We start from the raw sequence: 23,118 nt of genomic DNA on the forward strand, positions 1-23,118 counted from the left end.
TGGGAGATATGATACTGCGCGAAGAGTTTGACAGAGCACTGAAAGACCTGTGTCGAAACAAGGCCCCGGGAGTAGACAACATTCCATTTGAACTACTGACGGCCTTGGGAGAGCCAGTCCTGACAAAACTCTACCAGCTGGTGAGCAAGATGTATGAAACAGGCGAAATACCCTCAGACTTCAAGAAGAATATAATAATTCCAATTCCAAAGAAAGCAGGTGTTGACAGGTGTGAAAATTACCGAACCATCAGTTAAATAAGTCACGGCTGCAAAACACTAACACGAATTATTTACAGACGGATGGAAAAACTGGTAGATGCCGACCTCGGGGAAGATCGGTTTGGAATCCGTGAGGCAATACTGATCGTACCATTTGTCTTAGAAAATAGATTAAGCAAAGGCAAACCTACGTTTCTAGCATTTGTAGACTTAGAGAAAGCTTTTGACAATGTTGATTGGGATACTCTCTTTCAAATTCTGAAGGTGGCAGGGATAAAATACAGGGAGCGAAAGGCTATTTACAATTTGTACAGAAACCAGATGACAGTTATAAGAGTCGAGCGGCATGAAAGGGAAGCAGTGGTTGGGAAAGGAGTGAGACAGGGTTGTAGCCTATCCCCGATGTTATTCAAACTGTATATTGAGCAAGCAGTAAAGGAAACAAAAGAAAAATTTGGAGTAGGAATTAAAATCCACGGAGAAGAAATAAAAACTTTGAGGTTCGCCGATGACTTTGTAATTCTGTCACAGATAGCAAAGCACCTGGAAGAGCAGTTGATTGGAATGGACAGTATCTTGAAAGGAGGGTATAAGATGAACATCGACAAAAGCAAAGCGAGGATAATGGAATATAGTCGAGTTAACTCGGGTGATGCTGAGGGAATTAGATTAGGGAATGAGACACTTAAAGCAGTAAATGTGTTTTGCTATTTGGGGAACAAAATAACTAATGATGGTAGAAGCAGGAGGATATAAAATGTAGACTGGCAATGGCAAAGAAAGCGTTTCTGAAGAAATTTGTTAACATTGAGTATAGATTTAAAGTATTTTTATGGAGTGTAGCCATGTATGGAAGTGAAAAATGGATGATATATAGTTTGGACAAGAAGAGAATAGAAGCTTTCGAAATGTGGTGCTACAGAAGAATGCTGAAGATTAGATGGGTAGATCACATAACTAATGAGGAGGTACTGAATATAATTGGAGAGAAGAGAAATTTGTGGCACAACTTGACTAGATGGAGGGATCGGTTGGTGGTACATGTTCTGAGGCATCAAGGGATGACCAATTTAGTACTGGATGGCAGCGTGGAGGGAAAGTTGTAGAGGGAGACCAAGAGATGAATACACTAAGCAGGTAGGCCAGAGTGGCCGAGCGGTTCTAGGCGCTACAGTCTGGAACCGCACGACCGCTACGGTCGCAGGTTCGAATCCTGCCTCGGGCACGGATGTGTGTGGTATCTTTAGGTTAGTTAGGTTAAAGTAGTTCTAAGTTCTAGGAGACTGTTGACCTCAGAAGTTAAGTCCCATAGTGCTCAGAGCCTTATTATACACTAACCAGATTCAGAAGGATGTAGGTTGCAGTGGATACTGGGAGATGAAGAAAATTGCACAGGATGGAGCAGCATGGAGAGCTGCATCAAACCAGTCTCTGGACTGATGACAACAACAACAACAACAACAACAACAGCAACAGTGCGGCTACCGTCGGAAAAATTCGCTGAATATTGATCCGCACTATTTGTTCCATGTGATGCTCACCTGAAACCGTTCCCTCGCTACTAGCAACCTTCAAGGCTCAAGCATTTGCTGAAGGACTCGCTGCGCCTGGCGATTAGACAGCCCCGCTCTAACCTCGCTGCTGGAGGGAAGCCTAGCTTGCAGATATTACGACTCGTGGTCTCAGTATAGGGAAACCACAACACACTAAATCTGGATGACTGCATGGGGATCTAAACCACAGTCCTAAAGAAAACGAGAAACGTGTAAGGGGAAGCTTCCTGGCATCTTCAAATACTGTGCCATACTGGAACTCGAAACCAGAGGCTTGTCTTTCGTGAGCAGTGCTCCAGGCACTCCAAAACGACTCACGACTCGCCCTCACAGCTCTGCCTTGACCAGTACCTCTCTCCTAGTTTTCAAGCTTCACGGAATTTCCCTTCCATACCTTTAGGACTAGCATTCCGGAAGAAAGGATACTGAGTAGAAACGGCTTACCTATAGCCCACAAGACTGTCCCTATTAATCTTCCACTCTGCAGCGGATTGTACGCTGTTACGAAACTTTCTGTCGGATCGGGACTCGAAACCATTACGACATCTTTCTAGGACAATGCTGTTACAGAATGAACTATCCAGATACGACTTACGATGTGCTCTCACAGCTTTACTCAGACTTCTGATTTTGGCGGCCTGTCTCGAACTTCTCTCTGTTTAGCTCAGAGTTTAACTTACACCCGACGTCCACTCGGAAAGTAAGGTGCGTCAACGGCACCACGCCCCTCCTTTCAGCTCGGAGCGCACAGTGAGCACGTGGAGATGCGCAGGAAGTACTGTCTGCCGTCAACCAAATACACCAAAAAAAGTATTGCATCACCCCGGTTCCTAGAACTCCTCAAGATAGACGTCGACTGTGGATATTGTATCACAGACGCAGTCCCTTTGACTGTTCAGAGATGTCACTAAACCCTCCCAAAGATGAAACAATCATGAACGAGCAGCTCCAATTAGACGGAGGGGGTCCGACAGCCGATCAGTTCCAGTCATTCCACCAGGAAGGAAGTGCACGGCTCACGTTGTCTGTAGTTCATCCATACCTAGACGGCCAATACTGCGGTTCGATCGCGTCCACATTGTTACTTTGTGCCAGGAAGAGCTCTGCCCAAGAGAAGTGTCCAGGCGTCTCGGAGTGAACAAAAGCGATGTTGTTCGGACATGGAGGAGATACAGAGAGACAGGAACTGTCGATGACATGCCACTGCAGTAGGGCTACTACTTCAGTGGCTGACAGCTACCTACGGATTATGGCTGGGAGGAACCCTTACAGCAGCACCACCATGTTGAATAATGATTTTAGTGCAGCCACAGGACGTCGTGTTACTATTCAAACTGTGCACAATAGGCTGTATGATGCGCAACTTCACTCCCGACGTCCATGGCGAGGTCCATCTTGCAACCACGACATCATGCAGCGCCGTACAGATATGCGCAACAACATGCCGAATGGACTGCTCAGGACTGGCATCACGCTCTTTCGCCGATGACTGTCGCATATGCCTTCAACCAGACAATCGTCGGAGACGTGTTTGGAGGCAACGCGGTCGGCATGAACGCTTTAGACACACTGTCTAGCGAATGCAGCAAGGTGGAGGTTCCCTGTAGTTTGGGGTAGCATTATGTGGGGCCGACGTACGCCGCTGGTGGTCATGGAAGGCGCCGTAAAGGCTGTACGATACGTGAATGCCATCCTCCGACCGATAGTGCAACCATATCGGCAGCTTATTGGAGACAATTCGCGCCTCCATCGTGCACATCTTGTGGATGACTTCCTTCACGATAACGACATCGCTCTACTACTGTGGCCAGCATGTTCTGCATACATTAGCCCTATCTAACGTGCCTCGGATAGATTGAAAAGGGCTATTTATGGACGAACCGACCCACCAACCACTCTGAGGGATCTACGCTGAATCGCCGTTGAGGAGTGGGACAATCTGGACCAACAATGCCTTGATGAAATTGTGGATAGTATGCCACGACGAATGCAGCTGGCTATTAGAGGTACCGGTTTGTGCAGCAGTCTGGACCACAGCCTATGAAGGTCTCGCTGTATGGTGGTACAACATGCCATTTATGGTTTTCATGAGCAATAAAAAGGGCGGAAATGATGTTTATGTTGATCGCTATTCCAGTTTTATCTACAGGTTCCGGAACTCTCGGAACCGAGGTGATGCAAAACTTTTTTTGACATGCGTATAAGGACCTGTTGAGAGATTTCGCATGATGTCAAGCAGCTCACATAACATAACCGTAATACGTTCCCTTCGACCGCATTCTGCAAGGGCGATGAATATGTTCCTGTAGCGTTTTCGATGGGAAGTGTTTGATCATCCACTATACAGCCCTTAGTTGGCTCCCCCTGAGTTTCATCTCTGCTCACATGAACCACTGCCTAGGAAGACAACATTTTGGCAGAGACCAGGAGTTGAAGACAAGCGTAGAAAATTGGCAGAAAGCACAGGCGACTGCTTTCTCTGATGAGGGTATTGGAAAGTAGGTACAACGCTACGAAAAATGTCTAAGTCGGTGCGGCGTCTATGTAGAGAAGTAGCTGGAAGACTTTCCGAATAGACCTCGTATTTGTTGCATATGGCCTTCCAGTCACATTAAGGTGACCACCACCTACGTTCAAAGTCAACAGCCATTAACCACTCGCGGACGGCAGATGGCACCACTAGCAGTGAAGGATATGTAAAGGGCGTCGGGGGACACAGAAATCAGCGCAGTCATCGTCGTAAGCCGGAAACGGTGCGCTTTATGTGGCGTCCAAACGGGCATGATCATATGATTTCTGGTCATAGTGGCTAAGTTTGTAAACTGTTCGCATGCCACCGTTGTTAAAGCACATCTTGCATCGCACAATAACGCTATCAAAAACCGGCCCCGAGGCATCTAATCTGCAGCTAGTGACATAGATGATAGGGCGAACGACGACTATGGAGACGTGTACGGGCGAATAGCAGTGCCACTGTCGTGTAACTGATCGCCGAGATGAACCAAGAGGCTACCAGTAGTGTCTTCTCAACGACTGTTCAGTGAAAGTTGCTGCGTGTGCCTGATTCATCCTCTCATGCTGACTCCCATTCATCGGTGACGAAGGCTGGAATTTGCACGCCAATCCTGCAACTGTACGTCCACTGAACGGAGACACGTAGTCTCTTTAGATGAATCACATGCTTCAACGGACAGACGACCGTTGGTGTGTACAGCCCTGCAAGGCTCCGGATCGGAGGAGGGAATGTTTCCGTGGCATATCCTCGATGATCTCGTCATTCTGAAAGGCGCAAAGGACTAACACAAATGTGCATCTTTCCTTGGAGTCCGTGGCCCCCGGACTTACAGTTTATTTTTTCCTCGACACGATGGCATCTACCAGCTGGACAATGCAACGTGTCACACAGCCTACTGTGTACATCTACATCATCTACTGTCTGCCCTACAAGTCACACTTAAGTGCGTGATTCGAAGAGCACCAGCATGAGTTTCCCGTACTCCACTGGCCACCAAACTCCTTCGATTTAAACACAAACAGAATCTGTAGGACCAGTTCGATCGGACTGTTCGCACCATGGACCGTCAACCGAGAAACCTAGCAAAGCTGACCACAGCACTGGAGTCGGCATGTCTCCAAATCCCTGTCGGTAGCTTCCAAAACCTCAATGACTCTCTTCTTGCGCGTCGACGAAGCAAAAGGTGGTCATTCAGTCTTTGACTGGCGGCCTGCCTTAGCTTCCTCACCCTGCATCTCAGATGACCATAGGAGTAAAATGAAAGAAAACAGAGCTTGTTGTTGTGGTCTTCAGTCCTGAGACTGGTTTGATGCAGCTCTCCATGCTACTCTATCCTGTGCAAGCTTCTTCATCTCCCAGTACCTACTGCAACCTACATCCTTCTGATTCTGTTTAGTGTATTCATCCCTTCGTCTCCCTCTAGGATTTTTACCCTCAACGCTGCCCTCCAATACTAAATTGGTGATCCCTTGATGGCTCAGGACATGTCCTACCGACCGATCCCTTCTTCTAGTCAAGTTGTGCCACAAACTTCTCTTCTCCCCAATCCTATTCAATACCTCCTCATTAGTTATATGATCTACCCATCTAATCTTCAGCATTCTTCTGTAGCGCCACATTTCGAAAGCTTCTATCCTCTTCTTGTCCAAACTAGTTATCGTCCATGTTTCACTTCCATACGTGGCTACGCTCCATACAAATACTTTCAGAAACGACTTCCTGACACTTAAATCTATACTCGATGTTAACAAATTTCTCTTCTTCAGAAACGCTTTCCTCGCCATTGCCAGTCTACATTTGATATCGTCTCTACTTTGACCATCATCAGTTATTTTGCTCCCCAAATAGCAAAACTCCTTTACTACTTTAAGTGTCTCATTTCCTAATCTAATTTCCTCAGTATCACCCGACTTAATTCGACCACATTCCATTATCCTCGTTTTGCTTTTGTTGATGTTCATCTTATACCCTCCTATCATGACACTGTCCATTGCGTTCAACTGATCTTCCAAGTCCTTTCCTGTCTGTGACAGAATTACAATGTCTTCGGCGAACCTCAAAGGTTTTATTTCTTCTCCATGGATTTTAATACCTACTCCGAATTTTTCTTTTGTTTCCTTCACTGCTTGCTCAATATACAGACTGAATAACATCGGGGAGAGGCTACAACCCTTTCTCACTCATTTCCCAACCACTGCTTCCCTTTCGTACCCCTCGACTCTTATAATTGCCATCTGGTTTCTGTACAAATTGTAAATAGCCTTTCGCTCCCTGTATTTTACCCCTGCCACCTTCAGAATTTGAAAGAGAGTATTCCAGTCAACATTTTCAAAAGCTTTAGAGCTTAAACAGGCACTTATCTTACTTCCTGTCCACTGTTTACGAACAAAACTGGGGGGAGAGCAATGTCGCCAGTTGCGGGCTGGGAACGACTGAAGTACTCGCTACACCATACGCCATTGCGTGACTTGCGTAGCGTAAAGGTGACTGTAGTTTCACATCAATTTTCTTTTTCTCCTGATTTTCTGAATAAGAATATATTCGTTGTCTTCTAATGAGCACATTTTGAGTGATGCTGAGTTACTGAGCACTTAGGCTAAAGTAAGTTAGTATGACACATGAGTAAGTTACTAAAATGAATAATACAGGTTTATTCGTATCTTCAGAGTTTCAGAAGACGACTGCGTGAATACTTAACGATATACAGAGCATTTCTCCAAGTTTTTAACTGACATAAAAGATCTCTATATGAGTACCATTTGTGACTCATAACGTCAGTATGGGTGTGCAATTGATTGAACTCGTTGCCGCGCTTCCCCCTTTGTAAATCTGTTTATCTGCTTGCCCATCCACAGGTGCGAAAAAATTCAATGCGACAATGAGGAGTGTATTAAGGTATTTGTGGACACTTCCTAACACGCCTGCCTTCTGGTGGTGCGCTCTGCAATTACGTCTCGGCACGTATTACGAATCGATAGTTCGAGAGATACTCTATCCATTGATTCGTGTCCTTTTAAAGGTTCCATTCCTAACCCGGTAAAAACGGAACCCTTATAGGATCACGCTGTTGTCCGTCCGTCTGTCTCTCTGTCCAATGTTAAAAACAATTTTCTTAGGAAATTTATGCCCATACTAGGGTCTACGATCTCTTGGCGGTGAAACAGATTTAAGTCAATGCAGTCAAAAGAACTACCATTTACGTCACATATTTTGATACTCACAAACTCATTAAAAATCTACAAGATACTTTAGGTTGACCTAGAGTCATGAAATTTGGCAAGAAGGGAAGTTTCACTGTACAAGTAAAGCAAAAAAATAAAAAATTGTTAATTTGTAATTATGTCACAAGGAAAAAAGTTTTTTGTCATTTGTTCTCCGACTGTCTGTCTATCCGTCCGTCTATGAAGAACCGGTTTTCTCAGGAACGGCTAGAGAAATCGAGTTGAAATTTATGTCACATACTGAGGCCGATAGTCCCTTGGAAGTCCAGTACATTTAAGCTTCTAAGTCAATCAAAAGATACGGCGATTTGTGACACATATTTTGATACTCGTAAACTCACTCACTGAAACGTATAGGGAGCTTCCCGTTGACCTGCAGTCATGAAATTTGGGAAGATGCAAGATGAAGAAAATATCAGAAAATAGTTATTTTGAAATTATATCACACGAGTTATTTTATCGTTTGTAACCGAACTTCAAACTTAAAATTAAAACATTGTCGGAAGTCTTGGATTTTCCGAGGCTGATACCTTACCAGAATCAGTGTCGATAACAGCAAAAAAGGTCGTGATTACTGACTTCCGGTGTGGATGAATTGTCTGCATACGTAATTAAATTTATGCAGAACCCTCAGGACGTGAGTTTTACTCACATCTTGCCAGATTTTTTTCTGTATGTCTCACAGTTTTCGGGCAGTATTCTTCTGAATCCCTTTGGGTAGTTATGAACAACGCTGAACTCGTAGACACGGGCAAATCGTATGCAGTCACTTCAAGACGACCGTTATGTGTAATTGACTGCTTTATTCTATTTTGGTTCACTTTGGGTCACATTACAGCAGGATTCTGCGTGTAATGGAGTTGACACGACCTTGGTAGCTTCCCAGAGGAACATGGCATCATGTTTTGACGCACATGCCACGTATTTCGCTTCAATTGCGATCCGATGGCTCGTGGGCGTGCAGTTGGCATGAACGTGAGTACACTACCACATTCCTGAATCCACTGCAGCACGATTTCGGCCTTCAGTCAAGAACACTTGTACATCTACATCTACATTATACTCCACAAGCCACCTAATACCGGTGTGTGGTGGAGGGTACTTTCGGTACCACTATCTGATCCCTCCAACCCTGTTTCACTCGCGAATAGTTCAAATGGTTCAAATGGCTCTGAGCATTATGGGACTTAACATCTGAGATCATCAGTCCCCTAGAACTTAGAACTACTTAAACCAAACTAACCTAAGGACATCACACACATCCATGCCCGAGGCAGGATTCGAACCTGTAACCGTAGCGGTCGCGCGGATCCAGACTGAAGCGCCTAGAACCGCTCGGCCACACTGGCCGGCCTCGCGAATAGTACGTGGGAAGAGTGATTGTCGGTAAGCCTCTGTATTGGCTCTAATTCTTCGAATTTTCTCCTTGTGGTCAATGCGCGATATGTATGTGGGGAGGGCCCGCATCTCGTGGTCGTGCGGTAGCGTTCTCGCTTCCAACGCCCGGGTTCCCGGGTTCGATTCCCGGCGGGGTCAGGGATTTTCTCTGCCTCGTGATGGCTGGGTGTTGTGTGATGTCCTTAGGTTAGTTAGGTTTAAGTAGTTCTAAGTTCTAGGGGACTGATGACCATAGATGTTAAGTCCCATAGTGCTCAGAGCCATTTTTTTATGTGCGGGGGAAGTAATATGTAGTCTGACTCCTCCTGAAAAGTGCTGTCCCGTATTTTCAGTAGTAAATCTCTCCGTGATGCACAACGTCTCTCCTGTAACGTCTACCAGTGGAGTTTGTTTAGCATCTCCGTTACGCTCTCTCGCCAGGTAAACGATGCCGTGACGAAACGCCGAGCTCTTCGTTGGATCTTCTCTATCTCCTCTAACAGCCCTACATGATAGAGATCCCAGACAGATGAGCAATACTCAAGAGTCGGGTGAACAAGCGCCTTATAAGCCATTTCTTTCGTAGATGAGTTACATTTCCTTAAGATTCTTCCGATGAATCTGAATCTTGTGTCTGCTTTACCCACTATCTGTTTTACAAGGTCATTCCACTTAAGGTCGCTCTGGATAGTTACACCTAGATATTTTACGGCAGATGCTGTCTCCAGCTATTTGTCATCAATAGTGTAGCTGTACAGTAGTGGATTTCTTTTCCTATGTATGCGCAATATGTTACATTTATTTACGTTCAGGGTCAACTGCCAGAGTCTGTACCATTCATCAATTCTCTGCAGGTCGTTCTGCAAATTCTTACTATCTTCTGGCGTTGCTACTTTGGGATAAACAACTGCATCATCTCCGAATAGCCTTAAAGAGCATCCGACGCTTTCTTCTAGATGATTTATATATTTTGTGAACAGCAACGGTCCTATCACAATTCCCTGTGGTACTCCGGATATTACCTTAACATCTGCCGATTTAGTTCCGTTAAGAGCGACGTGCTGAGTTCTCTCTGTAAGAAAGTCTTGAATCCAATCGTAGGTCTACTTTCATACTCCGTAAACTCGTATTTTTTCACTGAACGGCAATGCGAGAGATATCAAATGCCTTACTGAAATGTTGAATCTGAGATGAAGTGCTCTTTGTTTACGTAGCGCTTTTATAACACGGCTATTAAACCATGGTGGATCTTTCCCTTCCCTTAAAACCTTACTCGGAACATACTTTTCTACGTCATATTGAACGATGCATTTGAATTTTTTCCGTTTGTTCTCCACATCCTTCTAGAAGAGGGCATCTGGGAAGACATAAAGCGTGAAGAGATGACTACCTCGCCCACAGCTATCGCGATGCCTTTGATTACTGCCACAGGGCCCATGGAAGCCTAGGTGAATGTTCCACAATGCATAATACTCCCCTGCCTGCGTTCGTGACGCAGTGCATGTTTTCAACAATCGTTCGCCAGGATGACCGCGGATCTGGTCACGGCCATCGGCCAGTTGTAGCAAAGACGTGTTTCCGTTGATTCGCGGTCCAATCTCGATGATCCCGAGCCCAATGCAATAATAATTGACCATGCCCTTTGATCATCGTGGGGATATATAGCGGTTGTCTGCTGCGGAGGCCCATGTTCAACAACGTGGTCCTAAGGGGTGGTCTGAAACACATGTGCCTGTACCAACACTGTAATCTGTCATCAGATCGGTCTCAGAGAGCCGCTTATCGTGCTTTGCAGAGCGGGCATACTTCTAACCTCCGCATTCTATATGGGGCAGTCAAATGAAAACCGAACACTCGCCACAATGGGCCCACGGAATGGGCGCCACTCAAAAATTAATCATTACACGTGTTAAGACATTTACCCCACTGGGAGACAATACGATGAACCATCGTTTCGTAGAACGCGGTCGGCCGCTGACGGATCCACTACCGCACTGACTGTAGCACTTTCTCGACCGACTGAAACCGACTTCCACGCGCGTCTTTCTTCAGATCGCCAAAGGAGTGAAAATCACACAGATAAGGATCCGTGCTGTAAGGAGGATGTAGCAGTGTTTCGCAACCAAAATGCCGAAGAGTAGTCTTCGTCCGATTGATTGCGTGGCGGCGGGCGTTGTCGTGCAGCAGGATGATTCCGTCTGACAGCGTTCCTCGGCGTTCTGACTTTATGAGGCGTCGCAGTTTTTGCAAAGTGTCTTCGTAGCGATGCGCATTGATTGTGGATTCACGCCCGAGAAACTCGACGAGCAGAAGACCCCGGCGTTCGAAGAAGGAGGTCATCATGATTTTACTGGAAATTGTATGAACAGTTTTGGATTTCTTTGAATGATATTTCTGCCATTTGACTTTAGAACCTTCTTTATTTCATATTACTATCACGGTTTCGGCCTTATGCCATTACCAAGTACAATAATGTTGCATATAATTAGACTTTGTTAACTGAAGTCATCGTCAAGATCTACGAAACTGGATGTCTCAGCGCGTAGATGAGTACAAAATCACAAAATATATGACAGAAAGGTAGCAAACCTGTTTTCCAATCATAGAACAACTGAGCCACAGAAAGAACATCAGTGTAATATAAAATAAAGGAGTTCGCACAGTCAAATGGCATAAATATTATTCAAATGTTATTACATGACTGTGGACCAGTAACACGACAAGATTATCAGCTTTCGATTTCTTTGCCGGGGTAGATGTGGGACGTTTCCACTGTCGGCTGCTCGGAATGCTGTCGAACGGAATCGCCCTGTTACAGAATAACGCCCACCCTCACATTGCCAACCGTACGAAGGCTGCGCTTCAGCAACTTACTTACGAAATGCTGCAACATCCTTCGTACAGCGCGAATCATTGCGTGGGCGACCTGAAGGAAGACATGCATGGGCATCGGTTTCAGGCAGACGAGTAAGTGCAAGATTGAGTGTGTTTGTGGATCTGTCAGTGGCCGATGGTGTTCTATAAAACAGGAATTGATCGTCTCGTCTTTCTGTGGGATACAGATCTTAAAGTGTGTGGTGATCATTTTTGAATGGAACCATTCCGTGGTCCCGTTGTGGCGGTTGTTCGGTTTTCAGTTGTCTGCCCTTCATATGATGAGGCGTGGGCGTCCAACACTTTGTTCCCAACCTGTGCTTTCACCGATCCTCAACCACTTTCCATGAATGCTCACGACACTAGCACACGAACAGTCTGCCATCTTCGTTGGTCCCAAGATGTTCATTCATAGGCGCAAGGTCATAACAATTTGGCCTTTTAGAATAAAATTCTCACTCTGCAGCGGAGTGTGCGCTGACATCAAACTTCCTGACAGATTAAAATTGTATCCCGGACCCAAACATGAAATCAGAACCTTTGCCTATCGTGGATAAGTGCTCTACCAGCTAAGTTACCCACGATCGACTCACGACCCGTCCTCACTGCTTTGCTTTCTCAAGTATCTCATCTCCAACCTTCCAAATTTCACAGCAGTTCTCTGGCGAAACATGCGAGACTAGCAATATTGGAAGAAAGGGAATGCTGAAGACATGGCTTAGCCACAGACTGTGGGTTGTTATCAGAACAAAATTTTCACTCTGCAGCATAGTCTCTACATCTACGTGATTACTGTGCTATTCAATGAACCTCCTTCAAGCTGTCTCTCTACCGTTCCACTCTCGAACGGCGCGAGGGAAAAACGAGCACTAAACTTTTTCTGTGCAAGCCCAGATTTCTCTTATTTTATCGTGATGGACATATCTCCCTATGTAGGTTGGTATCAACAGAATTTTTTCGCAATCTGAGGGGAAAACAGGTGATTTAAATTTCATTAGAAGATCCCGTCGCAACAAAAAACGCCTTTGTTTTAATGATTGCCACTCCAATTCACGCATCATGTCTGTGCCAATATCTCCCCTACTTCATGATAATACAAAACGAGCTGCCCTACATCGTACTTTTTTTGATGTCTTCCGTCAGTCCCATCTGATGTGGATCCCACACCGCACAGCAATACTCCAGAATAGGGCGGATAAGCGTGGTGTAAGCAGTCTCTTTAGTAGACCTGTTGCACCTTCTAAGTGTTCTGCCAATGAATCCCAGTCTTTGGTTGGCTCTACCCACAACATTATCTATGTGATCGTTCGAATTTAGGTTATTTGTAATTGTAAACCCTAAGTATTTAGTTGCATTTACAGCCTTCAGATTTGTGTGACTTACCGCGTAATCGAAATTTAGCTGATTTCTTTTAGTACTCAAGCGAGTAACTTCACACTTTTCTTTATTCAGGGTCAATTGTCACTTTTCTCACCATACAGATATCTTATATAAATCATTTTGCAATTCGTTTTGGTCATTTGATGACTTTACAAGACGGTAAATGACAGCACCATCTGCAAACAATCTGAGACGGCTACTGAGATTGTCTCCTACGTCGTTAATATGGATCAGGAACAATAGAGGGCCTGTAACACTTCCTTGGGGAACGCCGGATATTATTTCTGTTTTACTCGATGAATTTCCGTCTATTACTACGAACTGTGACCTTTCTGACAGCAAATCACGAATCCAGTCGCACAACTGAGGCGATATTCCTTAGGCACGCAGTTTGGTTAGAAGACGCTTGTGAGGAACGGTGTCGAAAGCCTTGTGTGCACAAAGATCCCGGCTTCGAGTTTCCCGTCCAGCACGCTGTTTTAAACTGACAGGAATTTTCAATCTGCCCTTTGTCAAAGCCACTTATCTTAGTGGATTTTCCCATCTGTGGCCTACATCATTGCTCGAATGATTCCCCATTCATCTCTGCTCCGCTTACCGCTTCGCGTGACCACGCCGTCACCAGAGGCATTCAGACTCGCGGTAGGGAGTGGTCATGATATTTCAGCTCATCGGTGTATTGAACATATATCTTTGACATCAGGGTGCCTGTCAAGTGTTTTCTAGTCAATTCTATGCCGCATAAAGAGTATATACACCGGATGATCAGGAACAGTGAAAAACTTGTAAGGGGTTTGCAGAGTAAGTTGTGCTGACAAAAAATTGTTCAGAAAATAATTTCCGAGTTAATTAGCATTGAAGATAGCCAATCAGGCCATTTCGCGCGCAAATTCAAACAGTCCGCCGAATACACTTACAAGGGGAGGCCGCCAATTGTGAAATTCAGATTCGATTCATACTGCGCATAATAAAAGCTCATGGCCAGAGGTGTAATGTGGCAAAGCACCAAGATGCACTTCTCAGCCGTTGTCGAGAAAATCGACAGTTAAAAGAAACCGTTGCGGTGAAATACTCTCTACGATTAATAATTTTCTACAGCGTCGTGGCGCAACGGTAAGCGGTCGGGTTCGTAACCCGAAGGTCGCCGGATCGAATCTCGCCCCGTGCAACTTTTTTTATTTGTTTTTTGTAATTCAAATGTATAGACCATACGTACAAAAGAAAGAATTTCATTTTCTGATCGACTCTTGGGATGGGCAAACGAACCCGGCGTTATACAATGAGATGTTCCAGGACGATAAGAAGTTACCAACGTGCACTATAAAGTCATTCCTCCAAAGCGCACTCCTCTCGTCCAACCGTGTGACGTGTATTTTTACCGACAGGTGAAAAATTTGATCAAGCGCCTTCAAAATTGTGCTTTTTTAATCGAGCGAAACCGTGACATCAACTCCAGAGACGATTGTATAAGAATCCAATCCATCGTCCACCACCAATTGTCTTCTCCGATTTTTGCCGATATGATACGATACGCGTGGTATGCATCAAACCTGACGAACGATAGAACAATTTTTCAGAATGTCAATCAGGTGTGTTTCCCAACAGATAATTTAAAAAACAATTGTTCTTGTAAAAACGCATCGTTTATCAGATGTGCCCGATGTCGTGCTGTTTTCTGCTTTCCATGTTTTTTTTTTTTTTTTTTTTTTTTTAAAAAAAAAAAATCTTTATTCATCATTGTTATTATTATACAGAATAACCTACTACCTAATACATTAGTAGGTCCTATTATTAACTATTTCTAATTTTCTATCTGCAGCTAATGTTATGTTTAACACTACAGGATTTTAACGATACATCACCACTATGAGAGTATTATGCTACTACTTTGCTATTCTGTTGTTTTACTATCGTACTTAATTTTATCCATCTATTTTAAAATGCTGATGTCAAATGGTTTCTTGTTATAACTATTCTAACTATTCTACCTGCAGCGTTACATATGTGTCAGATTATGATACAAACCTATTTTATTGGCCGTTCCCACTGAGCTAATCCCAGTGGGAGTGCCCCTGACACTGGGCTGGCCAGAAACCTGGTCGCTGCAGTTTTATACTGTTTCTCTTATCCTAATTGTTGATCTTATAACTAACTTAATTCTAATGTCAAGATTGGTGCTTGTCAATCCGGTAGTGATGTACTGCCCCCCAACCTATTCCATAGACCTGGCGGATTCCAGCCGTGAAGCGACTGGCCTATTCCATGTCCCGGCGGAACAGGGGGGCGTACGCGACAAATCTGGTGTTTAATTACTCAATATTACGGAGATATTCTTTGAGGACTTTATTTGATATGTTATTAGTTAATTTGTTGAGAATATCGAAGGTGCCTTCTTGCCTGAGCAGGTGGTACGTGTCGTTGTTCGGTAGTTGTTCCCTGAGTTGGTGTGCTACATCGTCGAAGAGGGGACACTCATACACCACATGGTCTGGAGTGCCCAGCACTGCTCCACAGTCACACGCTGATGCTGCCCTTTTCCCAAACCGACAGAGATATGTCGGGTAGGGTCCGTGGCCTGTAAGAAAGTGCAGTAGCCCCTTTGATGGTTTGATATAAGTCAGTTCAAGGCGTTCCTTTATGCTTGGAAACAGCTCGTGTGTTCTTCGCCCAGTTTCCTCACTGTCCCAGAGTTCCTGCCACAATTCCATTCCCCTTCTTTTAATGCTTGGCTTATCCCCTACATATACCCCCATAATTTCTTCTATCTTCTCCCTTCTATTTTTCTTGACCCAGTACCAGGTAGCCTGTTCCCTAATTTTTATGTCTAAAGGACATAACCCCATCAGTACTGAGAGTGCCCCTCCTGGAGTTGTTCTATAAGCGCCTACTGACCGTAGGAGCATATTTCGCTGCACTCTTCTGACGGCCACGGCGGGCATGACCCTCGTGAGCCTGTGTGCCCAGACCGCTGATCCGTAGCCTACAATGGATGTGAGAATGCTGTTGTGATACAGTTTAATGAGATCAGGTGGGAGGTGAAATCTTTTGTGCCCTATTCCAATTAAGTTGTGTAATACTGTGAGCGAACGTTGTGTTACTGTATCTATATGTGATGCATAGTTCCACCTCTCGTCGATGATGACACCAAGGTACCGAGCTTCTCTACGCCTGAGGATTGGTAGGCCATTTATTCTGACGGTAGGGTTTCTTATAAGTTGACCCTTAAGCAGCAAGTAGGTAGACTTATTGGGTGCTATTGACATCTTAGTTTTATGACACCATGTTGTCAGTATTGTGATGGCTCTTTCTACCTTTGGCTCCAATTCTTCGCGACTATGGCCGCCAACCAGCAGAAGGAGGTCATCTGCGTAGGCTATGACCTCTAGTACATCTTCGCTTCTCTTGAGTTCTTCCAAAAGTGGTTCCATATTTATGTCCCAAAAGAGTGGCCCCAGGACAGAACCCTGAGGACACCCCTTGGTGATTTTCTTACTAACTTTTCCACTAGGGGCCGATAGCCAAACCTCCCTGTCTTCACAATAGCTCCTCAGACAGCCATATAGCGGCCCTGGGCACTCCTTTTCCCGCAAGCAGGAGAAGAGCGAAGGCCACCACAGGTTGTCAAAGGCGCCACTGATGTCCACCATGATGCCAACTATGTACTTGTGCGGGGCAGAGCCACAGACATCCGCGGCCAGGGCGATTGCGTCAGACGCGGATCGCCCCGTCCGAAAACCGAACTGTCTGTCACTCATCCCGCACAGGACCCGGTGTGCAGCCAACCTGTCTGCCAGCAACCTCTCAAAGAGCTTGCCCAGCAAGTCCAGTAGACATATAGGTCTATACGACTTTGCTTCCTTGGGATCTTTGTCTGGGCCTTTTCTGATTATGACAACATTTGCCTTTTTCCAAATTGAGGGGAATGTCTGAAGCCGTAGACATTCATTGTATAGCTGAGTGAGAGGTGCTACCAGCTGGGGGGCGAGGTATTGTATCACCTCCGCAATGATGCCATCTGGGCCGGGAGCCTTTCCCTTTTTGAGGTCTTTTATTTGAGAGCTTACCTCTTCTTCAGAGAAGGGGTAGACCACGCGGTTGTTTTCGTAGACCCGCTGGTTCTCTAGTCTTATTCTTCGCTGTTCTTCCGAGTCGTCTTCTTCTCTATCGTCAGGTAACAGGGCACGGAGTAGGGCCTCCGCAGTTTCCTGCCAGGTTCCCGTCATCCGGTCCCCATCCCTGACGGTAGACAACACCATAGGTGATTTTATTTTTTCTCTGACTATTTTGTAGGGAAGTCCCCAGGGGTCCGTAGCCAATTGGCTTTGCACATATTTCTCCCAGCTTCTCATCCTGACAGCCTTAAGTTCCTGTTGGAACTGTTCTTTGGCTTCTCTGTATATTTGCTGCCATCGCTGCTTTTCATGCCAGACGACACACCGCTGGTAATACCTCCTCGCCCTCCGTACTGCTTGGCGCATTTGCCCCAGTTCGGCTGACCATGGTGAAGGGGAAGCCGCGACGGCCCTCCTCCTGGTTGGTACAGCTGCCTTTACTGCCCTGATTATCGCATTTGTAAGATCTTTGGTGTACTCCTCTACGTCGACATCACCCTCCAGCAACGCAGGGATGTCGCACTCCCTCGCCAGACGGTCCCAGTCAGTTTTATTATAATTGAACTGCGTTTCCCACCCCTTGTCCCAGTGGCACTCGCTGTCTCTTATGGTAAATGTTATCATGTTATGATCACTGGTAGTGATCTGATCCCAGACTGTCCAGTTGAATAATTTTGTTGCAAGATTTGGTGTGATCAAGGTCACATCAATGTTTGTGCCATGTCCCCCCCCTCCGGAGTAGGTGGGAGGGTTTCCTTGTTTGTTCGCGACTATGAGTTGTAATGCCATGATCGTGTCGACAGCTTTTTCTCCTCTTTCATCCTGGGTGCCACTGAACCAAAGGGGGGATTTTGCATTGATATCCGCGGTCACGAGAATTTTCTTTCCCCGCAACGCCGTGGCTATTTGAACAAGCTTCTCCAAAAATTCTTCAATTTGTCTTCCGTACTGGAAGTACATATTGACTAGGTATAATAATCCAGTGGGTGAGTGAAGCTCCACGACGTTGCAGTGGTCATCCGAAAATTGTGCTAATGTGGTGGCTCTTAATGCTTTATTTGTTATCATAACCGCGGCTTTCGGTTCCTCTCCGCTATAGATTTGTTGCCAATTAACTGCAGTAAATGGGATCCGGCCAGCCAGGGAGTACGGCTCCTGTATGCAGAGTACGTCCAGACTCTTCTCCTCCACCACTTTTCGGAGTTCCTGCAGGACCAGTCTGCTATTATGAGTGTTTATCTGTCCCACTCTTAACTGGCTCACGTGGAAAGTATGTATGTATATGAGATTCTGGCCAGTTTTTGCGCCAGTCGTGAGCTATTCTGCCGTTTGTGATGACTGATTGGTTATATAACTCATTAAGATCGAATTTTTCATTTCGCCTTTCAAACACTTTTTTGACCAGGTCTCGCAGGGCTCCGAAATCTGTGGGGAGATTCATTGTCTTGAGCTGTATTCTGTCAACAGCCTCCATCACTGGAAAGGTGATGTCTCTACCGTATTGGTGGCCGACACGCACCACGTGCCTCAAGGCTGTTGTGAGGGTGGCCGGCTCTTCGAGCCTAGACAGCTGTAATGCATGCTCCAGGTTGGGGTAGATCCTAGCAGGATCTATGCCCGGCTCTCGTGTACTATGTGGACTTGTTGGTGTACCACTATTTATCGGTATATTAGTGCTGCTTATTGTGTTCACTTGCACTAACTCTTCCCGCATTGATAACTTCCCCACCACAGGATGCCCAAGTGGTCGTTCTTGATCTTTAGACGACCTTTGTCCCCGATTCGGAGGGGAGGGTGCATCATTCTCTTCGCAAGGATCAGTTTGAATACAGGCGTCTTTCATGATGATGAAGTGTTGTGGCCTAGTGATCTTTTTTATAAATTCTCTAAATTTATTGGCCCTTATTGCATCCCTCAACCTCTTGCTTGGAGACTTCCTTTTGGGCTTCTTATTCCCATTTGGGGACTCAGCCATAGTCAATTCGGGCTATAAGTCTCTGCTCGAGCATCCTGTAGGTAGGGCAGTTTCTGCCGGTGGTGTTACATGATTTTTTCCCTCTCTTTGTACAGGGGATACAAATCCCGGCTTTGTTACAATTTTTTCTTGTATGATCCTCGGCCCCACACCTGGAGCAGGCCGGCCTTCTTTCACAGTGTTTATGTATATGATCTAAATCGCCACAGTTGTGGCATCTGGGTACTACTAAGTAGTCCCGTACATTTATGGCATGAAAACCTAAATATATTCTTCCCATAGTGGTGATTTTGCGCCACATGTTCCCAGATACCTCGGCAACGTGATGTACAACATCCCGATCCCGAGGCCCTGTTTTGAAACGTAACTTGAAATCTTGTCTGAATGTCTCCCATTGCATATCATCAAAATTCTGATTGTATAGTGTCTCATAAATGTCTGATTCTGTTAGAGCTACTGGCACATCGTAGAGGATTACCAGCGGGTTCCTCTTTTTTGGTGGTTCGCACTTGACTGCTGTGTTCAGTTTCGTGTTTTTTAAGATTTTATCTCTGTCCACTTCTGTTGCTACATCAACTACTACTACATTTTTTGTTGCCTTGACTTTGTTAATTTTAATTTTATCTTTGGCTGGGTCTATTATTGTGGTAAATAACTCTTGCACCTTCTTTACTGTTTGTCCGGGCAGGGGTCTTAGGAAGACCGCCGTGTCCGGCCTTTTTGTTACCTTGGCTATTGTTTCTTTAGTGGTCTGAGTTTTTGTGGCTGCTTGTGCAGCCACTGCTGCCCATGTCTTGGTTGGTTGCTGTCTGAGTCTATAATTTTCTTTTTCTAACTCTTCGAGTCTTCCCTCAAGCTTTGCGTTAGCAATGGCCCAAGCGGCGAGCTCGTTTTTAATTGCCATGACGGCAGCCTGGCTTATTTTGCCATTTTTGACACTTGAGTCCAAAATTTGATTAATTTTTGTGTGTCTTTCTAATGTAGTTTGCACATTTTGTTCCCCTTCCTCCTGTGAGGCAGGAACAGTCGCTATCGACGCCCTCGAGATCGCACTAGATTCACCCGTCTCAGATTCAGCCATGTTTGACGAGTGAAGAAAAAAGGTGGGAGCCCGTCTCTTGCCCCGGACCGGCTCCTCTGGCATGGGGGGGGACTGTTGCAGCTCGCCCACCAACCTCGCCCCTAGGTCAAGGGCACTCCTGAGCTGCAGGGTTCAGCGCGCCGTTGCCAGCGCACTGGTCCCCGTCGAAGGCCTCGTCGTCGACGATTTCACTCGACGCTCCTCGGCAAGTGCACCCCGCACTCCGGAGAGGCGGATGCACCCCTCGCCCTTCGCCGCCTACTAGCCCGAGTTTCCACCTGAAGGCCAAGGACCCACTCCTACTCAGGTGGTGGGTCGGTCCCCCAGTCGTTCGGCGGTCTGGGCCCATCTAACCTAGCCCAGGCGATGTCACCACCTCCTGGGTTTGGCAGAACACGCCCCGGTTACCCAGGGGCGCGGCGAAGCACCCTTGCCGACTCGCGCCGCGATCCCACGCCGACAAACGAGGTCGCCGGCATGCAGAGCACCTGCTGGTCTGTGCCCTGCGAACAGAAAGGGACTGGTGTTCGGTCCCTTGACACAGCTCCCCCTGTGCCACGCACCCTTCGCTTTCGCATCGGGTTGGGTCGCAGCTCTCCCTTTTGACGCAAGGCAGAATGCCGAGCTTAACGTCTGGCACCACGGGAAGGCGGAAAGAGCCACTTGGGAAGGAGAGGCTGTAAGAGACGCTTCACTTCCCCGAGTGAGGACTGCCGCGGCACGCCCGACTGGAAAGCGATACGCCCCAGTGCGAGCCTCCGTGCCTTACGGCGCGCCGGCAACGGGCGGGCCCGCGCCGAAACGCGCCGTCAAGCGACTGACCTCACGCCAGACAATTGTTCTTGTAAAAACGCATCGTTTATCAGATGTGCCCGATGTCGTGCTGTTTTCTGCTTTCCATGTTTCTATGATAACTATCACTCTGGTTCATGCGATACTCCAGCTACTTCTGGTCGCTAATTGTTAATTATGGCCGGCCGAAGTGGCCGCGCGGTTCTGGCGCTGCCGTCTGGAACCGCGAGACCGCTACGGTCGCAGGTTCGAATCCTGCCTCGGGCATGGATGTGTGTGATGTCCTTAGGTTAGTTAGGTTTAACTAGTTCTAAGTTCTAGGGGACTAATGACCTCAGCAGTTAAGTCCCATAGTGCTCAGAGCCATTTGAACCATTTGTTAATTATGTGCGAGTGTATACAGAACTTTTCAATAAATTGTATCCACTTGAATATTATTTGTGATATTCTGTTTTATTTCAAGTATTATTTTCCCACGACAAATGACTTTCAACAACTTATTATATGCATAATTGTTGCAACTTATTGCCGGGAATTATATATATATATATATATATATATATATATATATATATATATATATATATATATATATATGTGTGTGTGTGTGTGTGTGTGTGTGTGTGTGTGTGTGTGCGTGTGTATACATTTGAATTACAAAAAACAAATAATAAAAAAAAAAAATTGCATGGCGCGAGATTACGAACCCGAGCGCTTACCGCTGCGCCACGACGCTGTAGAAAATTGTTAATCGTAGAGAGTATTTCACCACAACGGTTTCTTTTAACTGACGATTTTCTCGACAACGGGTGAGAAGAGCAGCTTGGTGCTTTGCCACATTACAGCTCTGGCCATGAGCTTTTATTATGCGAAGTATGAATCGAATCTGAATTTCACAATTGGCGGCCTCCCCTTGTTAGTGTCAGTTGTTCTCATAACATACATTACAGGGCACGAGACTGCTCAGCCTTTGGCTCGGATTTGACTCTTACTACCGTCCCATATCCAATTTTAGTATCGCTCTCTTGTTCGGTCTTAGGAAACTAAACAAACAAGGCGTCTGTCGATACCTTCTCTGGCCGGCCGGTTGAGTTTGCGCACAACGGCGTTATTGGTTAACTTCAATGCCAATTACCTAGGAAACAGCGCAGCATATCGAATTTATTAATTAACAATCATTTCTCAGCGCCATCGACCCTGCAAGACCCTTACAAGCTCTTCAGACTATTTCTGACCATCCTGTATTTCCTAACTACTGTGCAGTACGGAGAGAGAATCATCCCGTCATTATCTGAGACCTTACCTTCTACGTGTTCTCCGAGTGTATTTGATTGAATTTGGTAAAACGTAACTAATGGACAAATATACATGGGTTGGGTAAAAAGTAATGACAACAGGTTATAACTGTACATCTCTCAATAAAATCTACCAGACTTCATTGACAGTCGTTTAACGTATTACATCACCTCAGTGCAATCACCCCGCATCTCCATCACCTTCACCCTCAGAGACCAGAGACGGAACACGTCGTACGCCGACAGCGCATTCGTCTCTGTCGATGTCTCGCAAGGACCGCCCTGTGACACCGATGATGTCTCCTCTTGTGATGTGACGCGTACCGCGAAGAGACTCCTTCATTTTGACGAACAGGTCGTCATCGCACGGACCCATGTGGGTGAATACCGTGGATGTTTCGTTATCTTTCATCCCCACGTACACAGCAGCTGCTGCACGGAGTTCATCGTGTGGTATTGTACGAGGGTAATCACAAAAGTAATGTCTCCTATTTTTCCTGAGTACATATAATTGTTTATTTCTACAATGGTTTACATCAGTTTACAGCTTGAACATTTAGCTATTTTTCGACATAATCACCATTTCTGTCGATGCATTTTTGTAGACGCTGTGGCGGTTTTTGTATGCTCATATCATACCATCTCGCCGCCATGCTGTTCAGAAATTGTAAACCTCTTCTTTCACCTCGTCGTCGGAGCTGAATCGCTTTCGGGCCAAATGT

General features: G+C 45.8%; 1 protein-coding gene across 1 annotated transcript in view; it reads left to right on the forward strand.

The window, feature by feature from the left end:
- Positions 1-23,118, forward strand: part of LOC126419453 (odorant receptor Or2-like) — a 113,776-nt gene that overhangs the window by 57,790 nt on the left and 32,868 nt on the right. The window lies entirely within an intron of this gene.

The sequence above is a fragment of the Schistocerca serialis genome, chromosome 9 (genome assembly GCF_023864345.2).
Source record: "Schistocerca serialis cubense isolate TAMUIC-IGC-003099 chromosome 9, iqSchSeri2.2, whole genome shotgun sequence".
NCBI classification, from domain to species: domain Eukaryota; kingdom Metazoa; phylum Arthropoda; class Insecta; order Orthoptera; family Acrididae; genus Schistocerca; species Schistocerca serialis.